The following is a 14,281-nucleotide window of genomic DNA, read 5'->3' on the forward strand; positions in this document are numbered from 1 at the left end:
AGTTAACAGCCGAGATTCCACAGGACCTTTTCTGTGTACAGTGCAAGCATACCTCTTTCTGCCTTAATTGTACTAATTTCTCATGCTCTATAGGCCATTAAGTCACACTTCTTTTCCTCTCATTAAAGTGTAGGCTGCTACATTTTTCACCATGGACTAGTTTAAATACAAAGATTTGTGTCATTGCTATCACTGCACAGACAACTCAAACAGCTACGGCAGTGGCAATGCTGGAGTGGGCTTGGATTTTTAGTTTGCATTTAGATCGCGGACACAAATTACTTTGGACAGTGGGTGAAACAGAAGAAGTGAGAGAGTTATACGGTGACTACCTACAGTTTTTTCCACTGATAACCTTCGATTATATTAGGCATTTCATAGGATGAACATGTTTCCTTCAAAACACTGCAGATCTGATTGCCAATAAAGTCATCTGGCATTTAAGCACATAAATCCAAACATACATGGGTTTTTTTCAGCGCTGAAATTACTCTGGTCTTTAAGAAACACACGCTATCAAATGCAATGAGATAATAAAAACAAAAAATACTATAAAAACCAGCAGCGTAGAACATACTGGGTCTGCTTTATCTGTGAGAACATATGGTAACAATGGTTATTATTTATTGCTTGATCCTGCTTCAACTCCAAATGTACTTGGCAACATTTGAACACAAAGGAAAATATTGTATTGTAATGCAAATAGCTCAAGGGCTTAAACGAGACGAGTCCCTGAGCAACCAGTAGTAGGGGAAGTGGCCCAGAGGTGGAAGGATTTGCTAAACTCCAAGTTCTACATCTCTGCACAGTCAGGAGCAGATGATCAGCTGTCTATGTGTTACTCTTTCACTTTCTCAATGAATGTTCTTAAACAGCCTGAAGCAAAGCCAAAGACTTACCAGAGATGCTCTAAATTGGTCAGACTAAACTACCCTTTGAATCAGCCTCACATTAACCGTGTTTGCCATTTTCCTTTGCTAGATTTAGAATTCCTGGAAAAGCTGCAGTATAAAACGTTAAGATAAAATAATCCACTCAGACACCTGTATAAGCAACTAAACCAGTACCATTGATCTTGTCTGCAATACATTGCATGTGCAAAATTTAAAATTTATTGCAGTGTAAATGCAATTTCCCCTGCTAGAATAATTGTAAATCTAAGATAGTGCTGTCTATTAGTTAATTAGGAGTTTTGTAACATAACTTTCCAGAAGGTCATCTCTACCACGAAATGCGCAGGTGCATGTACCATTCGAAGTACCTCCTTCTCCTGAGTTCTTCAAAACACTTCCTTCTCTAATTTTTTTTGTTATTTGATGTCATTTCTGCATCCCATATCCTTCAGTCTTCATAGTGTTTCCACCTAGCAGCAACAGCACAGCTGAGGGTAACAGCAGCGAACCCACCCTTTCACCTTCCATATTGTTTGGAGAGTAGGAATTTGGATGTGGCGATGAGGAACGACACATACAGACGCAGACAGAGATGCACAGACACAGAGTTCTTGTTAGCAGCGAGAGCAGAGCCAGTCAGAGCTGAGCCAGGCTGAGCTCACTTTTATTAACAGTTCTCAGTTTATAGGTTTACAGATATGGGCCTGGACCAAGAGGTTAGACAGGATGTTTTTTCAATAATCTTTATTCCAAACACACCACACTTACGTTGTGTCTATTTTCAGTCACATTCCCATGCATATCTTGTGGGCGGCATTCCGACCCACTCATTCACATGCCCAGGCCCAACATTCACACATCATACATATGGAGGTGGTTTTCCAACCCGAGATATCATTCTCAATCGCCTGGGCTATCACTCCTTACACTCATAAAAAACACAATTCTGTACAACCTGCCCAAGGCCCTTTAACTGGAGCCGCACATCCTGCCGTTCCCACATTTGGAGAAAAAAGAAAATGAGGATCCCATTGGGAGCTGGACTCACTTGTAAGAACAGAAGGAGTTCTTATAAAGAGAGATCCCACTTTCAGTTGCATGAGGAAACTCAGCAGTCTTAGATACCCTTCTCTACCAAAGCCAAGAAAAAATTAAGAAGTTTCTCTAAGCAATCAAAGGTGTACGTATCAAAAGGTGTAAGCAACCTCCCTCTCCTGTCCTCCAATATTTAAGGCTGGCAGAGACTACACGCAGCATGTTAAGAGTATGAAATGCTCACACCCACAGAGTGTTTCAGGCTGTGAGTATGGTTTGGAGATGGACTTTAAAGACAATCTAAAGATCTTCAAGTATCTTTTGGTGTTTATTGTACTCTAATGGATGAGAGATGACAGCCCATAAAGCTGTAACTTTATGGAACAGCATTCATTCCTCTTCTGTGAGGAATCATACTTGTCCACCCAAAGATGCTTACCATCTGCTTGTCAGCTGACATACAGCAAATTACATCATCACGTTTCAATGATGAAAAGGGAGCAAAATGTAAGAGAAAGGCCTAGGGGTGAAGCACCTGCACAGCTAGGGGTAACTAAGACTACATGAGTGGAGACAAACACAGAGGAAGCAAGCCAGAGCAAATCACATGGTGACAGATTTGCACAAAAGAATGTAGTTTAGGAAACAGAAAGTGTGACACAAACAGGTTCTGTACTGAAGGCAGTGTGGGGGTATCACCAGTTTGGTACTGCCTTATAATGGGGGTTAATTTAAGAGGGAAAATCACTTGTGGGAGTCACATCACTACTTCACAGATCACTTAAATCAAGACAGTTTGATTTGTTGCAGATAAGTGCTCTGGCACACACAACCCTCACGGAAGATCCAGATACAAACAATATCGATGGAATACAACTACAGAGCTACCTGTGATTTTTCTAAGCAGTTCACACTCACTACTGATATCAGCTGGAGGGAAATCAAAACTAAATGAAATGGAGTATTCCATCTGCATACATCACAGCTGAAATGCTACAGTCACATGAGCTTTGTTGTGTTAGAACATGCCTCAGTGCTGCCTGAGAGAAACAGAAGTGCCTAATTCACTCTATAAATTTATTCAGTCTTTGATTACCACCTTCACTCTTCCATCAAGCTCTAAGCAGTGCCATAGATTACAGCAATTTTATGTGAGCACTGAAAACTAAGTATATATTTCATCATAAAAAACTATATACAGAAAATTCAGCTGACCTTTGAAGGGACACTGTGCCAAATGTGGAGTCTCATTCTAGTCACTAATAAAAAAGTAAAATAGAAGTTTAGTTTCTTTTTCTTTTCTAAGTATACCTCAGCACAATCTTAACCATGGATCCCTGACATCTTTGCAATAGCAACACTATTTTCAGAAGCATTTCACATTATTTAAAAGAGATATTTTTAATTGTCAACTTAGTTCTGAGAAGACAACTCTGAAAACAAGATGTAATTCGTTTTCACTCAAGCAGCCTCCAAATATGTCTGTGAACTCGGCTGGCATTGCCTGCAGAAGTGTCCAGTTTCTAGGATGAAACAACAGAATAAAAATCTGATTTTCTAATTGCGGAGGGGTAGTTCAGCACTTTGCAGCACATTCAAGAGGAGAAAGTAATTTTAAACACCTGCTTTTGAATAATAGCAATTTTCTAACCTGAGCTTTAGCCCATGCTAATGATGACATCACCAACTAAAGTTAACAAGTCAAAGCCACTAACAAGCTACCATGAATAAAATATAGTGAAACCATAGATTCAAAAAGACTGCAAATTTTATAAAATGTGTTATTACTTTAACTCTTGGCAATAGCTAAAACTATTCATCAAAAGCCACAGACAAAGAGTGATATGGTTCTTATATACACTGCTGGATATGACCAAGCAGGAAATTATTTGCTAAACAATGTCACATGAAACTCTAGCACTGAAAGGTGACACATGAAACTGAAATGCATGCTTATTTCCAAAAATACTAATAAAAGTGTGGTGTGAACAGAAAATTCTGCCCAATCTGTGCCAGGTCTTTTATTAAGTATAACTGAAGTAAACGACAAAAAAGTCAAGGTCCAGAAGCTTATTTTAAAATAGATGTCATTCCATGTCACCTTCCACAGGATTATTGTGAAACCACACCACCAACCACACAGGATTATTGTGAAAAAAAGCAGGAGTACTGCAATCATGTCGAGCTGCAGTAGATAAGATGTACTTGCATCAACAGCATGTTTCAGTTTGTTTTGTGTATGGTTTGTACAGGTAAGAGCACTAGTACTGCACCACCAGTCCATCCCCTCCTGGACCCAGGAGAGCTCCTCCTGGCAGATTCCCTGGGTTTCTGGTTCACAGCTTAAGCTGATCCTTGCAATAAACCACCTTTTGGGGCTACAGCACTCCAGTATGCTATGTGCTAAAAGCGTTACTACCTTGCCTGTCAACAATATGATCCTACTTCAGAAGGCATTTGGGGAACCATGGAAAAATCCACAGCAGCACGGCTCTGATGTGGTTTGTATCTGCTCCTATTCCCAATGCTGTTTCCTATCAACTATGTTCAATAGCTCCACTTTCTCCTTATGTCTGAACACCAAAACTTCTTGTTCTTCCTTCCTCTTCCAGAGCCACAAAGATGATTAAGGGAGTGGAGCATCTCCCTTATGAGGAAAGGCTGAGGGAGCTGGGTCTCTTTAGCTTGGAGAAGAGGAGACTGAGGGGTGACCTCATTTATGTTTATAAATATGTAAAGGGTGAGTGTCACAAGGATGGAGCCAGGTGACAACCAATGATAGGACCAGGGGCAATGGGTACAAACTGGAACACAGGAGGTTCAACTTAAATATGAGAAGAAACTTCTTCTCAGTGAGGGTAACAGAACACTGGAACAGGCTGCCCAGGGAGGTTGTGGAGTCTCCTTCTCTGGAGACATGCAAAACCCACCTGGATGCCTTCCCGTGTAACCTCATCTGGGTGTTCCTGCTCCAGCGGGGGGATTGGACTAGATGATCTTTCGAGGTCCCTTCCCAACATTCTGTGATTCTGTGATTCCTTGGTTTAGTGGTAAGTCTCTGCATACATCATACAAGGCAGCACAGGCACTCAAATGGAGATCACTACCAAAGGGTAACTACCACCTCCAGGTTCTCCCCACTCTGGGGACCCTTGTCCTTAACTAAGGGTCACGTCAGAAGCATGGAGCCAACTAAATGGCTCACGGGCTCACTGGTGTGGCAAAATCATGTCCTTGGTTTGTTCAGCAGATCACCTGAAGTAAGACTCTTCCAACACCTGTGGATACCACCTTGATTAAAAAGGTGTCCAGCTGAAACATGCCCATAAATACAACCATTAGAAAGAGGTATGGATTTTCCAGTTGTAACTTTTGGGTGAACACCAAGCTCAGCATTTTTAGCAGTGCTGCATATTGACTGAGATGTGGCAAATATCTCTGCCATTGTCATCTTGTTTTAGCTAGTTCTCCATATAAGCAACTCAGTGTGTCTTTCCATTTCATAGGCAAAATCAGCTCAAGTTTTATCCAATACAAGGGACTATTTTAAAACCAGTCTTGCAAGCAGATTCTCCATTCTTTCCATCTGCCAAATCCCACCATGAAAAGCTATGCATAGAAGCATAACTGTAACAAAAATAACAAAAAGCTTCAGCACAAAATATCTAGGGTATATGTGTCCAACTTCAGGTAAAACTACTTTTTTTTAATTCACGGTGCTATTTAGCTGTGTGGTCTTTCACAGTTGCTTCTCCTTCTTCAGAAGAATGAGAATTATCTTTTACGAAATTTACATCTAGGCTTTCTCTGCATCAGAAACACTCATTACAACATCTGTATTGTAGCAAGTCCTCAGACAAAACACCACCTCTGTAACACAGTACCTGAAGGGGCTCTGTCACTTAGGCACAGCGGCCATCCAGAGACCAGTGGCTTGCTTCTCAGGACTGGGCCACAAGGAATGTCTTGCCGCTGGCACTTGCGTTGCACTTGTGTACCAGAGGCTTCTAGCAGCCAGACCCCCTCCTTCCTAAGGAGGGAAGTGACTAAAAGCGATGTCAAATGCAAAGTGGGTGTAAGACCAAAAACCAGCACAGAACAAACAACTTGTAATTATGTGCTTTTCTTTGGCATGCTAGTAAACATTGAGGGTAAAACTGAAGCAAACAAGATTAGAGGGAAATAATATACAACCTTAAGGCACTGGTCATTCATTTCTGCACACCTCTATCAAACAATCAATTAACATTCAAACTTGTTAAAAGGTGCTCAGCGTACCCTTGTTAAGTATGGAGTACTCATGTTCAGACCTAGATCATCTGTTGGCCTCCTACATGGCCTTCCACAAGATGTCTCAGTCTCTCTTGACTATTTGCATTGCAAATTTTTCGAGACAGTGAATATTACTCTGTGCTTGTAGCTCAAGGCAGGGACCTGACTTGATGCCACTCTAACACAAACAGCAGCTGGAAGTGCTCAGCACATAACAGGATCACCCCAGAATGGCCCAGGTATGATCTGTGCTAGCATTAATATGAGTTTCAATAGTGACTTAATGGCAACAGATAGAACCCAAACATCAATTAAAAGAAATAAAAGTGAGCTATGCAGCTTGCTAATATACAGAAGCAATGGGCATTTTCAGAACTAAATTTCAGGATACTTGCTAACACAATTTTCAGTCAAGTGTAGATCAATTATTTAGTTGCTCATTTTCCCCAAAACTGTATTTGCATGCATAATTTTAGAAATAAATATAGAAGAGTCTTTTTTTTCTAGATAATGATTTTCAGGAACTCTAAGTCATTACATGTTCTTTCTCCTTCCCTTTTCACTTATACAAAATTAGTGAAAATTATTGGCAGCTATGTTGGTCATGCCAGTATTATTATACAACAGGACTTGCAAGTGCCCATTTAGCTTCTTATAGGTCCACAGTTACAGATTTGAAACTAACATATAATACTAACTGGCTAGCTTTTAAGCATTGTTCTATTCTACTTTGATCTGGAAGGGAGTTGGAAGAAAAATAATTCAGCAAATACTTTGTAGAATGTTGTTTTCATCTCCGCTGAAAATTTTCAACTTTTTCAGATCGTTTTCAAAACCATTCTGCTTTAGACGTGAAGAAAAAGGAGTTTGCTAAACTGGATTCAGTCAGTTTATTAAGCTAATCCTTGTGACTATATTATTCAATAATATTCAACAAGGTTTTTAGAAAAGATGCTTCTGTTCCCTCATCTCTCGCTAAAGCTTATGAGCTAGAGAGAACTGTAACATAACTCAATTGTTTGCTGACATTTTTATAGTAAGTCAAATATTTAGCAGTTTATTTGTGAACTTCTTCATCATACGAAACATAATCTGGCAATATTCCCCCCATACTATCTGAATACCTTTGTTAAAATATGGTATATATGCAAACTGCAATCCAACTTGTTTATGATCCATTCTGATGAAACTGCCTGTAAAAGAGTATAAGGCAAATTTGAACTGCCTACTCCTCTTGAAAGCACAATACAGTTTATTATATGTAGGTTTAAAAAAAAATCTTAAGACCTGTGTGGCTCTTACCCATGATTCTAAAGCATTACTATGGAGAGTTGTTAGAAATGCCATCACTAGTCAGATTTAAACATTGCCACTTGAATTTCTAACCAAAGTTGGCTGCCACTCACTCTAAATGATAATGAAGACCTACAGTGAAGCCTACTATTTGGAGGGGTTAATTGGGATTTTTTCATTGGCCTTAACAGGGCCAACATTTACTCAAGATTTATAAAGCTACTATACTTTACTACAGGCTGGTAGGTACTGAAACACAATGTTTTACTTCAGAATAATTTCCTGTCAGCCCACAGACGACAGCTATATTAAGCACCAGAAAGGTAAGATAGCAAAGGTTACCTACTGGTAAATGTTGTCAGATGTCTGAAGAAATTAAAAAGAAATATTAGCTCTCCTGAATTAAATTTACCTACTTGACAATTATGCTTAGGATTCTGAGTGGTGAATTAAATTCCCTCTTCAGCTTGACACCACCTGCAGTTTGAGCTGTTAGTAGCAGAGAAATGTTACCCTGGTCAGCTCTGATACTTTCAGCCCTAGAGCAGTGTAGGGACTCTTTCACTGACCAAACGCAAGGGTTCCTCACCTGAATACCATCCTACAAACACTGCAGGGCAAAAGAAGCAGAACAAGGGCTTTTTTTTCATTCAGTGCCTACAAAAAACCAACAGCATTTTAATGCAATGGTGTGATTAATTCATTCTAAACTCCCTTTAGCCAGACTACTTAGCTTTATTGTAAAAGGAAAAGTGCACGGTCCTGGGAAGAACATCTCATGCTGTCTTACCCTTAAGTTCAAGTGGTAGCCAGTGTATGTAAAAGCGTGGCAGGAAGGCATCTGTTAGATATTGACAATATTGACTTCAAGAGGTCTCTGGATATGCATCTTTCTATTTACGTTTTTATGAATGATTTTTTTCATTCATCATTTTGGTTACAATTTACATTCTGTAACTACAATAAAACAGAAGTTTTCCTCTTTTCTTTACAAATTGTCAACTACTTTACCCTTGTCAAAAAGTCCACAAGGATGAAATCAATGTTGCAATTTAAAGACAAAATTGGCAGGCATTTATATTGTACTTGGACACATCCAGTAAATAGTCTCATACATCAATCTACCGTCATGGCAATACTCTGAAACCTACTAGTGTTGGTTTTACATTGGCAGTGTGAAATGACAAAGAAAGTACAGATATCGGTGCAGCAGATAAAAAATATCACGGAAATAATATCTGACATGAATGAGCAGCATGGACTGGTGACTCAGGTGTCATTTAAATGCCCTGTACTTCCAGGGTGGAGAGCGGCTGCTCTCTGTAATCTACACCGGATCGGCAGCGACCTGCTCGCCAGTGCAAAAGCCGCAGCGGAAACTCCGGGACTGACCGTTCCCCGTTACCCCGCGGAGGCTGCGCTCACCCCCGCGCCCTGACCGACGCCGGGAAGCGGCCCCGGCGCCTGCCGCCCCCCCGCGCCCCCACCTCCGGGATGGCACCGCACACGCCGCTGATGCGGGTCTGAGCTTCAGCAATCCCCTCCCTCTTTTTTCCCCTTTTCACCCCTATCTTTGGCTGAAATACCAGCCAGAGTCTACCCCCCGTCTCGGGTAGCTCCCTCCCCGCCGCTCGCTGGACTCCCCGCGGCTCTCCCTCCCCGCCTGCCCGGCGGCCGGGCTCCCGGTGGCGGCGGGTGGGGAAGGGCAGGCGGCGAAGTTACCGGGACTTACGGTGGCAGCGCTCCCGGCGCTGGCGCGGCACCTCTCCCGGCCTCCCCGTCACCTCGGGCCACCTCCGCGGCGGTTCGGCGCCCGCACCGGCGCAGCCCGGACGGCCTTTCACTTCTCGGAGGGGCGCATGGCGCCGTCCGCTCCCCGACACTCGCCCGGTGGGTGCCCGCGTCCCGGAGGGGGCGGGCGGGCCGAACACTTCAGCCGGTGCACGGACAGGCACTGGCCACGGCCGAGCCCCACCAGCGGGGTTGTGCCTCGGGAAGCATCTGCCTCCTCTCGCCCGCCTCGCCCGCGACGCGTCCAGCCTCCACTCCCCCCCGGGCGCCGGCGGGGCTTCGCGCCGACGTCGGTGCGGGGCGGACGGAGAGCGCCCGGCGGCGGCGGCGGCAGCGCCTCCCCCGCGCCCGCCTCCCCGCGGCTCCCGGCCGCCTGCTGCCGGCGGGGCCGCCGCGCAGGAGCCGGCGCTGCGCCGGCGGGCGGGGCGGGGGCGGCGAGGCGAGGGGGTCGCGCATCGCTCCCGCCGCACCGGCGGAGGGGGGTCTGCTTCGCGGAGGGGAGGTGACACCCGCCCCGTGGTCCAGAGACGCTTCCTGCCGCTCGGCCCCGCGGAGGAGGTGGGGGCAGCAGCGCGACTGCCCGCGGCCGAAAGCTCTTTCTCTCTGTTGTCCCTCCCGTGCGCGGCCGGGCCCTGCCCGCCTTGGGGGTGCGTCGCCTCCGGGCTCCCCGCTCCTCTGAGGGCCGGCACCCCGCAGCAGCGCGGACTCTGCGCGCCCAGGGGCCCGGCCGGAGCCCACATCACCCTTCTCCCCCTCCCGGAGAAGTTTCTCTGGCCGGAGCCAGCGTTTCGGTCCTGTTGCGGGCACCTTTCGGAAGAGGAAAGCGGGGGGAAAGGAGGGCGCGGAGCGTGAGACAGCAAGGTCTGGGCGGCCGGGTGGCCCAGCCCGTGCCGGGGATGCTGCTCCGCGTCCTCCCGTCTGCCCCGTGCCCTCCGCTGCTCTTCCAGCTTGCGTGAACCATTTACCTACCGTCCACCGAGCCGGCGAGGACCAACAAGGGGTGGCCGCAGCGCTCACCGGACGGCAGTCATCTAAATTCCTGTTTCTGCTCCAGAAGTTATATAAGGAGAGGCCGAGGAAGACTCTGTTCCGAGCGCCTCTGGTCTCAGAAGAGCAGCCCCCTGCTACAGGGGCATCCAGAGGCAACTGAGCCAACACCCCCCCACGTTGCGGGAGAGTGTCGGGTGATTGTGCATGAAGTATTGCAGGAGAGGACTACTTCTTTGCTATGACTGCTCCAAGCTGCCCAATATTTAAATATCCAGAGAGCCCCAGTAAGGCTGGGAGAGTGAGCGAACGCACGGTGATTCACCTCTGCGCTCCTGCCAAACGTGGCAGCGAGGACAGCAGGTAGTAGGGTGTCTTCCCAGCAGATGGAGTCAGGAGGCAAACAAACTTGCTCGAAAGGTACCACCACCCGGCTAAGAGTGGCTTTCTTCTTTCGTCTCTCTTCACGAAGGGCGTTTCTGCCATCAAATAAAAGGAACTTTGATACTGGCTTTTAAGTCGTCTGGCTCACTTTCGAATGGAAAGTTAGCTCCTATTGAAGTGGTTTTCCAGTTTTTCTTCCGAATGCTGCTTTCTTTTACAGACTACAGTCAAATTTTTCAGCTTGCCCTTCTCACAGAAACCTCCATGCAAACCCAGCTGCAGGCCTTTCTGCCTGCTTCCACACAGCTTGGGCTGTGCTGACGAGAGAGAGAAGCACGGGACCTTAGTGCTGATAAGGAAGCGCTGGGCTGGGTGCGCACCAATTTCGAAGAAAAAGTAACCTCCTGTCACCTCTTCCAGCAGCTGTTTGAAAGGGTGCTTCTAGATAGTACCATAAAATAAATTTGTCCTTCTTAGGATATATTGGAATGGGGGGCAGGGGACAGGGGCAAACTTATAATGAAAGATGAGACTCTCAAGGAATGCTCATGTAAATCATAATCCCTTTAAGATTTAAACTTTCACCGTAGGTTTCTCTCTTTACTCTTGTGGAGACAGCAAAGAGAATCAGTGGGAGCTGCTTTTATGAGCTCTCATAATGCCACAATTACTTCATAGCTTTTTCTGGCAGGAACAGCGAAGTTAGGGAAGATTTTCATTAGCTGCACTAGGTCTGGAGACACGGAGCATCACCCCAACAGACCATGTCCCTCTCATACTTTCTCTGCTCTTTGGTGGACTTGGATGAATCATGTTTCTAAGTACCTGAGATGTTTGTGGACGAGGAACTGCTGAGAAGCAAAACCCTAAGGTGAAGCCTAGGGAGTGTAGGAGAATCCCCCTTTCTGTCATTGCAGCAGTAAGTTCAAAGAGGAAAAAAAGGAAAGCTTTTTTAATATCTGATAGCCTGGAATATTTTCCAGAGGTTTTAGAGGGGGATGAGTGAGTCACCAAATAAGTACAGATTGCTTTAAAAGATAAAGCAGCTGAACTATGTGAAGGCAGGTGGTGCGCTATCACCAATTTGTTCCATAGTCCACCCGTTTAGGTTTTTTGCATGTTGTCTGGCTAATACTGTTTGTTCTATGATTGGAAAGCATCACATTCTCAATGACTGTTTTTATACTTATTTCTAAACAGATTTGATGTTGCTCTGTTTTCTTACTGAGTAGTGTTCATCTGCTGAAGTATAAATCTGTCATCCCATAATCCGGAAATAGCTTTTCTAAGGTTTGGGTGTGTTTTTTTTTTCTTAATAAACTCCCATTTTGTTAACCGTTGCCTTGCTTACAGAAGCACCACTTTCTGATTTGTTCTGCTATAAGCAATTCCATTTTGCCCCATGGGACTGCAAGTATGAGTAGTTACTATTTGGCAGGCATGTAAAATACTGGTCAGGCCCATAAATAACTACTGGAAAATTATTATTAGCTGTACCTTGAAGGTTTTATTTCTGTTTGTGCACAGGAGTCATTACAGCATTCTGACTTCTACACAAAAGAGATGGCTGAGCTACTATTTTATGTTGTGAAATTATAGTGTTGCTTCATATGTGAGAAGTTAAGAAAGTCAAAACCTGATTCCAAGATTTCTATTATGTCATTCTGTTATGAAGGAAAACATTTTTCTATGTAGTATGGAAAGTTGTGCATTTCTGTAGTTTATCTCCTTTACTCCATCTTTTTTTTTTTTCCCTATTTTGTCTACTTTTAGTGGTACTACAAGTAGGGGTGCCACTTGTGAAACAGGCGCTGTCCTAATTTTGTTTCTTAGGTGCAAAATTTGAAAAAAAAAAAAAGAACTTTCCAGTTGGACCTGTAAGCTTTCCATGAACTGGGCAGCAATATTTCCACAATCTTTTGCGGATGCCTGCATCGTGAGCTGTTTGAAGGTGAACTATTTCCTGTCATAATTTGTACATCTTCACTATGTGGCATGGTACACCCCATAGGGACTACCTGGAGCACAGTCAGATAAGGGTTTGTTCACATTTAGTTTGTTTGAAGCATAGGAAGAGTGAGCACCGAGCTGTCTCCAGAAGACTGTGCAGGCTTGCTGTACCTTTTGATAAACAGATTATAAATAATGCATGTGAGTAAGGGCTACATTCTATATTAGATGAAAAAACGGAAGGAGTAAAATACAACATTTAAACAAAAATGGCAATAAACATGGCCGAATCCAGTTCAGGGTGAAAAGAATGGGAATTTTCCATTAGATTCAGCACAAGTTAGATTAGCCTTATTAAGACTTCCATGGGAATGTTTAATTCTTTTGCAGACAACTTTGTAATTATGACTTCACACCCCTAGAAGTGACTTGATTGAAAAGTATGAGGATGGTTGCAGCACTATTGGCAGCAATGCAGGCTTCCTAACCCTGCCTGCCTGTAAACATGTCAGCTCTGTGAGAAGGAAGTTCATGGAGTGGGTATAGCTGCTGTACTGGCCATGCATCCCTAATCGGATAACTTATTTTAATTTTCAGAAAAACAGGTCCTTCTGGAGTAAGGGATTTGAGGAATGACAAGTAAACAGCTTTATGAAGCTGCTGCCAGTTGAAGAAGCCCATTCCAAACATGAAAAGCAACATCAGGAGAAGTATAGAAATGCTCAAGTGGCTGGAAGGCATATAAACAATTTAGACTAGGATTACTGGGGGAACAGAACAGTTCTGTGCCATGAGAGACAAATGTAAATTAGGAAAGTTGTTACAGGAAGGTGTGTGAGTACATTTGATCAATGCGGAGGTGTAAAACCAGAAGAGCAGAACTGACGTATTCAAAATGAGGCACAATGTGTGAGTTATTCAGTAAACTCAGGCTCTGATGTACTGCAGCGGGTTAGTTAATGGTGTGAAAAGACCTACTGCATAACACAATACAAGACATCTTCCCCATGTTTTCCTTTTCTCAGCAAATACAGAGAATATAAAATACAGCAATATCATTGGTCTAACTCATATTTAAAATCCTGTAATAGGTGAAGCAACTTCCCACCAGGCAAAATACTGCAAATTTCTCATATGCCTTTCAGTGTCATGTTGACACGTGTCCTTACTTGAAATACCAGAACAGCTGTGCTTGGCTAAGTATTAATTTGGATTAAGATACAATGTAAATGTTATTTCTGCTGCCATTGGAGCCTCTGTGAAACCACCTCCAATCTGAAGCTCTAATTCTCCCAAGTAAGTTAAGGATGGAGAAAGTTTTCAGGAACAGCATTTTTGGAGATGTGATAGGATTCATACATGTTACAGAGACCAAAGAGAAAGTTTAAAGAACGGATGAGAGAGAAGTGGAAAAGAATGCATGTCTGGACAATTCCTCTAATGCTTTGGACACACAAGAGTCTGAGAGAATAAATGACATGATTGGGAAACGACCTGGTGGAAGTGTCAGGAGGAGACCATATCTGGATCACAAACAACTGAGTGATGGGAATTCTGTGTGTGTTTTATTTCTAATCCCAGAAACTATCAAGTCATCCAAGAAGAAACTGTTGGTTTTTAAAGATAGCCCTTTTCAAAATTAATGGATTATGTTTTACTTTATGTTAGCTTTGTTT

The 14,281-nt window shown here is 43.8% G+C and overlaps 1 protein-coding gene across 1 annotated transcript in view; it reads right to left on the reverse strand.

Moving 5' to 3' along the window:
* CALCR (calcitonin receptor) overlaps window positions 1–9,556 on the reverse strand; it is a 170,933-nt gene extending 161,377 nt beyond the window's left edge. The window contains exon 1 of the mRNA XM_065629396.1: window positions 9,226–9,556. The gene's annotated coding sequence lies outside the window, so the exon portion shown is untranslated. The remainder of the gene's footprint in view (window positions 1–9,225) is intronic.
* Window positions 9,557–14,281: the final 4,725 nt, after the last annotated feature.

Source organism: Caloenas nicobarica, chromosome 2 (genome assembly GCF_036013445.1).
Source record: "Caloenas nicobarica isolate bCalNic1 chromosome 2, bCalNic1.hap1, whole genome shotgun sequence".
Taxonomy (NCBI): Eukaryota; Metazoa; Chordata; class Aves; order Columbiformes; family Columbidae; genus Caloenas; species Caloenas nicobarica.